At 34.3% G+C, this 11,582-nt stretch overlaps 1 long non-coding RNA gene across 1 annotated transcript; it reads left to right on the top strand.

The window, feature by feature from the left end:
• The first annotated feature begins 9,517 nt into the window (after positions 1-9,517).
• LOC127844562 (uncharacterized) lies at positions 9,518-10,426 on the top strand. Its single transcript, XR_008032806.1, has 2 exons — positions 9,518-9,693; positions 10,373-10,426. It is a non-coding gene; the product is annotated as an uncharacterized LOC127844562 (long non-coding RNA).
• Positions 10,427-11,582: the final 1,156 nt, after the last annotated feature.

The raw sequence follows: 11,582 nt of genomic DNA, 5'->3' as shown, positions 1-11,582 counted from the left end.
GTTTTATTTAAATGAGAAAGTACATTTTGCAGCATTGAGAGTCATGAAAGTCTCATGCGCAAATTTTATTCATTCCAAAAACAAACAAATGAATCTGTAGCCAAGTATGCTACAAGATTAATAGTCGTTTTTGATTAAACAATGCAACTGAAAGATGTCAGAAGATCTGACACTGAATTATTAAAGAAAGTTTCGCATGCTGGCTTGAAAGAAGAATTAAAACACATGTCTGTCTATCATTTCGACAAGTTGGATAGCTATGATCAATTTAAAGAGAATTTAGGTGAAAATAGAAATTAAACTCAAAGATTCTATACTAGAACAGAAACCATGTAAACCAGCTGTGAATGTTAGTACAAGTAAACAAGAAAAATCTGATTTAAATTAAATGGAAGATTAATTAAAGCAGCTAAATGAGCGAAAAGCGAACTTAGAAAAAAGATGGATAACTTCAACCAGCGTCAAATCAGTTTACAAATAAATACCGATTTGGTGGCAGGTCCGCATATAGAGGTGTAAGGGGTAGGATAGGTACTACTAATCGAGGACGTGGTTCATATATGCCTACTAGACCATTCGGTGGCACTACATTCCAAGGGGCCTGCTATTTATGCAATCGAAGAGGTCACATCCTCAAAATTATGATAACGATGTTGTGTGCTATAACTGCAATGAAAATGGGCACAACAAATCCAATTGCTAAAAAGTATAAGTGCTCCTGTTGTTGGGTCTAACTCGGGCACTAGTAAATCAGACCAAAAGATAGTTGGTGATTTCAACGAAACAAATATTTTTGTAAATAACGTTTGTTCAAAAGCTTTTAAATACGGGCAGTTGCGTGAGTGTTGTCTCACAGTCATTTTATATCACATTTTGTTTCAAATTACTATTCAGCCATTGACAAATATTTTAAATATAGAATGTTCTGATGGTAATGATTTGCCGTACAATGGGTACATTGAAGTGGAAATTTGTACAGATGATTTACCTGAAGCTAATCCCCATACATGTTTGTTATTGGTAACACCAGATACAAAAAAATTCAGAAAGAACGCCTGTTTTGTTAGGCACACATATTTTAAATGAATTGTTGAAGGAATGTTAGTCAAATTTTGGCGAACGATTTCTTCAGAAGGGGAAAATGTTAACGCCATGGTTTTTATGATTTAGAGCAATTGTTTTAAGTGATAAAGAAATTGTAAAAAAAATACAGAATTTGATTGATTAGAAGTGCAGTATGACAGAAAGTGTTTTTAAGCCAAATGAGTGCATAAATGTCAATGGGTTTTTGACAAACAAATTGATAATTCTGAAAGTACTGTTATCTTTCAGGAGTCAACTGTAAGCAGTTTGCCATCATATGTTAATGTGACACCTATTGTTATAATCAATAAAACTAGTTCAGATAAGTATAAGTTCACAAAAAAGGATGAACGCAAACACGAAATAATGTCCATAATGGTAATGCAGATGTTTACCATTATATTACCATAAATATAATTTCAAAATTTTCAAATCTTACCATTTTATTTGTTAAATCTTTCTCTTTTCCGAAATTCTATTCTCAAAATGGCGACCGGCTACAACATTTCACTTAACGATGACGTCACAACATTATTGCGCATGCGCTAGCCTATCGTGTGTATGAAACTGAAGATGTAGAAAATGGTCAAAGTGTACAATTATGATACACACGAAAAAATGCTAGCAATCGGACGACAAGTGGGACTCTTCGATTTGAACATAATTTGTATGTTTCATGGAAAAATATGGATTTTTAAGCATATTAACTCTGTTGTCGAGTGAGGACGTCCTCATATGGACAACGACTCCGAATTTGTTGCTGTGTTGGCTTATGGATATCCCCATTCGGACGTGTAGACATGTGCACACACACGCACACGCACAAACACACACGCATACGTGTCAACGGTGCAGACTGAGGGCACATGTTTTTACCCACCACTGGGGGCCCTATTTTGCAAGCATCATATGACATTCACATTTTGTTTACATATATAAAGTTGTCGATTTCCATCCTATCCAGCTATTTATATTTTGTCTAAGCACTAAGGACAAAACATTAAATTGACAATTAAATATTGACAGTTGCTAGGTACACTCACACTGAGGACAGACCTATCACAGAAGACAGACCAACCACTGGCGGTAACTTGCACACAGCCAGTGCGAACTTCACACACAATTTTCTGAGGACATCACACACAAATCTATTTTAATAATGAATACAATGTCTTTTTATGAAAATGTATCATGTATCACTGTCTGTTATATTATGTTTATAAAAAGTAATATTATACTTTGAAATTTGACAACTTAACTTCTCAAATAAATCGGATATTTTAAATGCACGCACTTTGGTTGTTTCCATCTTGACAAAGCCCTACCACTGAGGACTTAAACACAGACAGTGAGGACTTAACACACCGCTGTCTGGGGACATAACACACATTTTTTATTCTATTTCTTATCTGTCATATCAAACATTTTAATATATTTTTGTATTAAAAATCTGTATTTAAACATGATAAGTTGCTAAAATAGTAACCAAATATAATCACATATTCAATTTTGACGATGATGTTCGGGTAAAGTCCTTGTGATTAACCAATATTTTGATCGGATTATCAGATAAATCCGATATACCAGGTATGCTTTACTTCCGCCGCAATGTTTTGTTTTGTGAAAACGCATACAGAAACTATTGAAGCACAGGCGCAATATCAATTCACTGTTGCCTCAATATAAAACGATACTGTACAACTGATATATAGCAAGAGAGTCTTAATCGAAACTTTTAATAATCAAAATTATATATATATATATATTATAGCTGTGCATGTGCTTAGTAGTAGAAATAACCATTTTTTATAATTATAATTAACTGTATGTAGTCACTTAACATTATTATGAGTTACTAATACGAGAACTTAATATCCTTCGGTGCACCACTAGGACCACGTGTTTAGAATTGCCGAAATCTCTCACTTCCTCTCTATATCTCTCTATGTTTGAGGAGGTAAAATGGGGACAGTCCATGCAGTCCTGGCATCTGGGGACACAAATTTCTACTGCTTCTACTCTACTCTAACCATACCTCTCAAAGCGATTTCGTCACAGTTTACCTCCCTTTCATCACACACGACTGCTTGTGTGATATCTTCAAATCTATTACCGAGTGAGAGACGACATGGGTACATGAGATAAAATGTTACCGTGGACATTCTGGCACTGAGGACTTGTCCCCATAAATTACTTTACTGAGAGATTGCTCGTTCTTCAAGAATCTATCAATATCTTATACATTGTGTCCGTCCGCCCGAACCTGGGGCACCTACTATTCGAGGTTGGGTGTGTTAAAAATAATTTAAAAAATCGAAAAAAATATTAAAACTATTTCTAATTCAGATTCGTGCTCGCAATACATTTCCATTTGAAAAATAAAACGTGTATATGTCTTACCGTTCGTCCGTCCGTACGACCTGTACTTGCAAGCTGCCCACAAGCCCAATTCTAGTAGATGATATTTGATAGTAAATGGAACAAACCCACATATAATCCATTAACATTTACATCTAATGTCATGTTGACAACACGAACAGGTTTAATTTTGATATAACAACCTAAATGCAGATTCGAGGGTTCAATCCATGGCATAATAACCCATAACGCAGATTCAAATCTCCGCATCGTATCAACAAACAGATTTTATTCTCGGGATTGAAACTGCAGACTATGCTATAATAAGTGACAATAGCAAATCTTCACTAGTGCATGCCAAAAAAACAACAAAAGAAAACAAAAAGCAAGTCCACAAATCTTTAACAGTTTTATTTCAGTTTCAAAGCATTCAATCTTTATTCGAATTTTAATGTTATCGCTTCATTGCATAACGAAACACACAAAGAGCTACATCGTTTCCGTTTTCGCAATTAAAACAAATGCCTTTGACATAACGCCAATGTCATCGTTCGCTAATGATAAAAACCACAGGAAACCGCATATGGTTCTATATATGTGTTTGGTTGTTTAATACGAATTATGGTAACATATTTACAATTGTTACCTGCAGATTTCAATTGATAAACGTGTGTGAAAACACGATAATTCAAACATTATTAAAATGCAACCAACCAAGTTCCATTATACCCTTCATGAAAATTCACATACGATTTTCCAGTGGGTGAAATTCCAAAAGTGGTCTGAATTGTATTCATATGCACTAGTAATCGGGTCGTCTGATTAGATTTTTAAACATTTTAAAACGGGGAAAATGTAAAATTATATGGTTGTACGATCTTTCGTTTTTGATCGGCGAAAAAAAAGATCTAGAGTTTCATTGCTTGTAATATAAACCACGACGGCGTTAGTTTGAGTGGTTTGATAACCACGCATCAGCACTTCAATGTTTTGTTTTAGGCCTATACACAAAGATGATGCACTTATCATTTAGGTTCAACCATGATTTTACAATCATGTTGGCTGTAACTATGAGCTTGATTATATTTTGGCTATTACCATGAAAACTATAGCATACCGGTGAGTATGTTTTACTTCAATGTTTCAATGGTTCCTTCGTGCGTCATGAGCAATATGCAACACTTTTTTTTTTTCGATTTAAAGATTTGCCAGAAGCAAGTTTCATGGTTGTTTAATATATAACTCGACATCATTTACATGGCAATCTTAAACTCAATTAGCATTTATAATACTGTTAATTTAATTTGCATTCGGTTTTGGTCGCGCACGTTTTGCACGGGTTTACTTTGTGGTAAAAGCTTTAATGAATTCCAAATGTTTCCAGTAGGGAAAGAAATATATTTCTCGTAACGGTATTTTATAATATTTATGCATAAAGATAATTGCTATGTTAATATTGGCGAGATATAGCATGTTAACAGTTTTGATCAATTTATTTTCGAGATATTCACTTGTTTTTTAAAGCTGCGCTAAAACATCAAAAAGTTATCAAATCTATTTAATGTTTATAGAATGAAGATAATTCATATTCACTTTTGACTACGCACATGCATTAAGCCCGGTTTTCCCAGAGCGTGGCTAATATTTCAGTTTACCCATCTAAGCAGGGTGTAAATTATCCACATTAACACACTAGTTTGCTCCTAAAGGCGTACACTGCTTAAGCGATTGCGTTGCGTGATTTACTGTCTATATCACAAAATTAATTAAATACCTCTGCATATCGCATGTAAATACTCAAATTCACATTAGTTTATCTGTTCTCATTATACAGCATCACGTATCCAAGTAAATTAATTGAGTGCATATCTGCATATCACAAGCAAACAGTCACAAGCACAATTGGAACGAAGGAGAGGACACGCGTAGGGAAGCTCTGATCGGATGTTCTGCTGTAAGTATTATTATGTATTGATCTTCATAACAAGATCCGATGCGATAATTACAATATGTGTTGATAGTTTAAAAGCATTGAAAGTGAATAAAAAATACTACAAGAAGAAGAATAGTTATTGGTCGTACAAACGATACCTAGATTATATGTGACGCGTTATGGGGAAACTGGACTTAATGCATGAGCGAAAAGTTTCGAGGCAGATTAGCCTGAGGGACTGCACTGGCTAATCAGCGGTGACACTTTCCGCCAAGAAGGGACGTCCTCTATTGATCTTCAACTGACGTTGTCAGGATTTAAAATAGAGTTCGTAATATGTTTAAAAAAATCATAATTACTCCTACTCAACCCGCACAATAATAAATGCTTTCGGCCCTTAGCGTTACCTATCATCTAGCATTGGCTCGTTTCTCAATGCATATCAAAAGAGGTAGCGCCCGCGATTTACCGTCGTGTAATGGAAGAGAACGAAACATAATAATGAATGCGTATTAAAGATGTTTTACAATAATATGTGTGTGCATTCAATATAACTTCTTTGTAATGCGAATATTTATACACTAATTATTTCGTAAAGACGTATATGCTAAAATGCTAAATATTATACACTTGGTTTATTTTAAAGAATGGAACTATTGAAAACAATAATATACTCACTTAATGTTTGTTTATATAAATGCTAAACAGCATACTTGTTTTGTTTAAAATTATGGAAATATTGCAAACTGTTATGCATTTTAGTGTGTTGTTGGTCATGTTATGTATTAAACCATGCACATATCGCACGCACCGCGAGATACCTAAATCAAACTACCTAACACTATAATGACATGCATTTAAACAATATATATATATATATATATATATATATATATATATATATATATATATATATATATATATATATATATATATTGCAAACCAACTATTTTGTTTGGTATACGCCTATAGTAAGATACTAACAAGTCTACAACCACGAGAATGTAACTGCGTTTTAGTTCCGCTATCGATAGTGCATAGGCTTATACGGGCAAAAGCCCGCGAAGCGGGCGTTGACCGTTCATACATATGGGAATTTAGACATAAAATTACATAAGAATACCACATATGGATACGTCTCAAAAAAATTTGCCACGCGACATATATTTTCGCGATGCTATTTATGACCTTGAACAAATCAAAAACACTTTGACATATGCTAAATCACATGTAAATACATACCTTGGGAAAAGTTATATCAATGACATCATAATTGTGTAGCGAATTGCACTAAATATTCTCGCATTATTTGTTTTTCTTCGCAACCGTTCCAGAATTAAGTCATTACTCAATTATCTCCCCTGAATGCTCTTTTTCAGTGGGTATAAGCCGAAGACTGGTTCCCTACATATAGTGACAGTCTTTACCAAACACAATTTAGGTGAACATAACCCGTCTTTAATATATTGCCGAATCTCAATTATATCTGTCGAATTCATTTGCTTTGATCTTTTCGATATCATATTGTTATTATAATCCTGACAAATCACAAACGCTTGTTAAAAAATTATTTGTTTTAAACATTATAGTTGGCATCTCTATTCTTCCAGTATTCTCGCGGTATTTCAATAACGACACCCTACTGTTTATTTGTCAGAATTTGTGACGCATTTTCCATTCGCTCTCAGAAAGAAGTTTTACGTGTGATCATGAGCAATATTCTGGTAAGTTTTCGTTGTTATCCACCAGAAACACATTTATTCACAAACTTTAAAGATATTCCGATCTAACTTTTTAGTCTTTAAGCTTTCATTTTTAACGTATTTACACCTCGTCTGCTCGCACTTTACCGATATCCCGAAAGGTTACATATCACTATAATTAGTTTAGGCCTAAAACCACAAAATCCGATACCGTTGGATTTCCGTACCACAATCTTACGTAAAAAATCAAATCTTCCAGATTCGAAATCAACAAAAAACAAGACATTTATAAATTGTCTGCATTATTGATCAAATTTTAAGATATATTTGGTTTTCCGTTTTTAGAAGCTGTTCTGCCAAGGCAAGAGCTGGGCATCATACAAGCCATTCTATCCAGCAAAACTGACAGTTTTGGTTTACAGAAATCAACAAAGGAGGGATTCCTGATCTATCAAAATTTCCAAGCTATACACACAGTTATTATCTGTGGTGATCTTTATTGGTTCTGTTTGTTTACTTGGATGGAACATGTGTGAACGTTTATAGAACTTTGAAAAGTCTATATATGTCTATCTATAAACAAAAATCAGCTATGGTATAATAAGATCAGATGTGCAAACAATGTCAAAGGGTTATTAAATTAACAATTTGAAGGCAATTATGCTGAAAAAATATGAAAGTTCCCATGCAAATTTTGTCTGTATATCGACAAGTGTCTGCCGATAATTGTCAAACTAGTAATACAAAACTTACCACAAGTATGTAAAAGCGCTAAGTACCTGTGATCATTTTTAGTAAGATAGTGTAATTCTAAACAGTAGCAAATAGCTTGTTTAGAAAATGCATAATGCAATTAATATGATTTCCGTTCTATTGTGTAATTAATAAATCTGTTGTTACTTGTTAATCCATGATAAATGTTTTATGGCTAGTACAAAACCAGCAATTTTAATTTTGTAAAAGGTAATACAATGACACCACTTTGTAATTTCATATACGTAAATATTCTTGAAATGTAGGTTGATGACAGTGTTTTAGTTTTCTTATTTTGTAACTATTATTTTATGTGCAAATAAATGATGTGAAGTGTTTTGTATCTCCACACAATACCACATACCTTTTTATATATGTACTGTGTTATGTGTTATTTGAATGTTTAAGTAAAAAAATGTGGATGATATAACATGATGCATTCGAATATTTGCATTCAAATTGTAACTAAAAAGCTAAGTGTATGCAGTTTAGACTGTGATTTTAGAATTGCTACAAAATGGCTAGTTTTTTACTGTACTGTGTGCTAAATGCAACTACTTTAGCAAGCTGTCAGGTTGAATTGAGACATTTGATGAAACAAACTGTTTCCTCGGTAGGACCTGTACTTAGTGTCTATAATGACGTACCATGACGTCGAAAGTCTACAAGACCTACTAGGTAGAAAGAGTAATGTACTTCGACGTACAATTTTCACCGACCCTTGAGTGTTAGCCAATCAGAAGACACCTTACGTCTGTTGCTTTTATAGATATTTGACATTGAACATTATTATTATTATTATTATTATTTATACCGAATTATGCGACTATCGACCGCTTACTCATAGGTATTGTGCGTATGTATTAAACATTATTATTATTTATATCAAATACGCACAATACCAGTTAGCGGTCGATAGTCGCATAATTCGGTATAAATCACCCACTTAACGGATCAATACAGAGACCTCCCAGTGACTTTGCCAGTTAGCAGACATCCCATCCACTATACCACAGACACCGAACCAGCTATAAACTCCTGTGGCTAGAAAACAAAAAACAAATAAGATGCTAGATCTTTAAGCTTGGAACATGTAACTCGTTTTAAGATTGATTTTTGTGATGCATTACTTAATTTTGCAACAATTATAATATTTTGAACACAATCATGTCCATATATTTATTAAAAATACATGGTTATTAAAAAACCTTTAAAAGCTTTTGCCCGTAAATTAGGTAGCACCTATAATCATATTATCGTTATAACAATTTTATTTAAAGCAACAACTTAATAATTTCGTTTAAAAGCTAAACTTATTTGTGAACATATAATACTGCTTGAACCGATAGTTCTCTTTAACTGTCAGTTGTATTTTAACGGAATACTGAAATATCAGAAACATAGTCAGGAAAGAAATTCTTGTTAAAGCCCGTTAGTATTCTATTTATTGACGGCAAAACATCCGCCTCTTTGTGCTGAGATATCAACGTTTAATATCATTAACAATGCGTGTACCAAATGTGTTTAGGAAGTACTCCTATAAACTAACATTACTTCATAATATTTTCTGGGAATACAATTTAAGCGCAGGCATAATGCCCAGTGTTCACAGAACGTGGCTAAATGTAAACTAAATAAATGTTAAACTTTAATAGTAATATATTTATTATTTATTTATTGGTATGTGACCGTGACCACATCTACCAGAACGAGTGTGTCAAAGAAAGATACGGACGCACTTGCGGTCTGCTGAAATTTAGAATACATCGCGGCAGAAGTTTTTTCCGTCCTAGATGAACCCACTTCCAACAATCTACGGAAAATTGGATTAATCTGAGACAATCGCAGTTTTCTTCGGATACGGTAAATAATTTAAAAATCGCGCGCTATGTGATATGTTTAAATATGAAAACATATTCAATGCATTATATCATGGCATACAACATTAAATGAAATGTATTCTTTGTTAATAACTTTGCATCATACAGTGATATACGAAATACAATGCAATTTATTTTGTGTTGCTTACATTTACAGCTACGTTATCCATTTCAAATTAATTATCACCGCGCACCTTTGAATTACGTTATATATGTGCATAAAATAAGCATATTCAATTGTCATTTGGCATGTTTAAGCATATGTTTACCGGGCCTAGATTAAATATATTTGATATGTGCTCAAAGATGAGCTTTTGCGTAATGAAACATGTGTCTTGTTGCGGTCTCTCAACGATCTTATATTTAAACCTTTACGTTAGGTTATTGTTTCACATAAAATTCTCTAGGGAATAGGAGGCGCTAAAGCTTTCCAATATTCAGTTACATTTATGTAGACACGACAGCGTTATGCTATTTCATGCGGCATAATCATTTTTAGTTTGATTGATTTAATATCGTTGACTTTTTATGCAAGGTTATCGGGACTTAAAATCCGATAAAACATGCAATTTCATTCAAAATACAATACGAACGTATACTATACCTTTCATTGTGCTTATGTAATCGTTTATGCTGCAATCAAAATGCCCTTATACTTTCAGAAAATTGCTGAAGGAGGTATCGGGCGTACAGGCGATGGTGACCTATTGAATAGGGTTAGATTTGCGTTATACACCTAAGCTCCACTTAATTGGCTGCATTTTGTCCTGCATAAAGGTCTATTTTAACAATTTTACGTTCATTAAAGTTAACTTTGTGGAATAAACATGTTCCAATTATTCGAATATATGTAACATAACATGACTGTTGTGTTCCTTTGTGCTGTCTCGCACGAGTTGAGAGTGTTTGTTTTGTTGCTCAAGAATGAACGGAATATATAACTAGTGTGACGATTTTTGCCGGTACTTTCTCCTTTAGGTTCATTATTCTTTGAGTTCTTTCCTATTATTTACACCAAAACGAAAGTACATTTCCCGCGAACAAGCATTCGACTATTCGGTACGTTCCACGCAAATAGCGTGTGTATTTTGGATTGATCATTGTATTTTTATGTACATAATTTGATGATTTAATAATACAAGTCGGTTATTAAGATGCACAATATGTATTTCATAATATAGCCACAGTATTATACAATTACTGTTTGAAACGGTAGGGTTGTGTTTACATAAAATAGTAGGGTGATGTCTTTAGCAAGCGGGTCACGTGGTATATATATCAGTATATAAAGCGCTGCTCTTATGGGGAGCGGGCAGTCTGCGTTCGATCGTCGAACAGAACACAACGTTTAATACGTTATAGTTATTAGAGACCAAATACCATTGGAAGTATCTGTGACTTTGGATGCCTATTGAGTGGCGGTGACCCAGGCAACTTTGCGCATAACATACCATAACTTGCTGGGTAAGCTTGAGACTCATATATTAGTCCGGGCACAGGTCTCCTTTGGTAATATAAGACAGTGCACGTTTCTGGTCTCCTAGGTCAGCCTGAGCAAGGGACATCTCTGTTAATTTGGATACATTCGAGTGGAGGTGACCCTGGCAACTTTGCGCACAACATACCATAGCTTGCTGGGTAGCCTAGAGACTCGTATATAAGTCCGAGTCAAAGGTTTCCATTCCAGTTAGTGCACGTGTCAGGTCTCGTAGGTCAGCCTGAGTCTGTCAAGCTACTGATTGTCGCTTGTACAACACTGACCGATTGTCTTCCTTTCATAACGCAGAGTGGGGACATTGATTGTCTTCCTTGCGTAACGCAGAGGGGAGACACTGCAGACTCGTTGCTATAGGTGTAAGACACCCGAGGTGA

This window comes from Dreissena polymorpha, chromosome 9 (genome assembly GCF_020536995.1).
Source record: "Dreissena polymorpha isolate Duluth1 chromosome 9, UMN_Dpol_1.0, whole genome shotgun sequence".
In the NCBI taxonomy this organism is placed as follows: domain Eukaryota; kingdom Metazoa; phylum Mollusca; class Bivalvia; order Myida; family Dreissenidae; genus Dreissena; species Dreissena polymorpha.
This window is presented reverse-complemented; position numbering and strand designations above follow the sequence as displayed.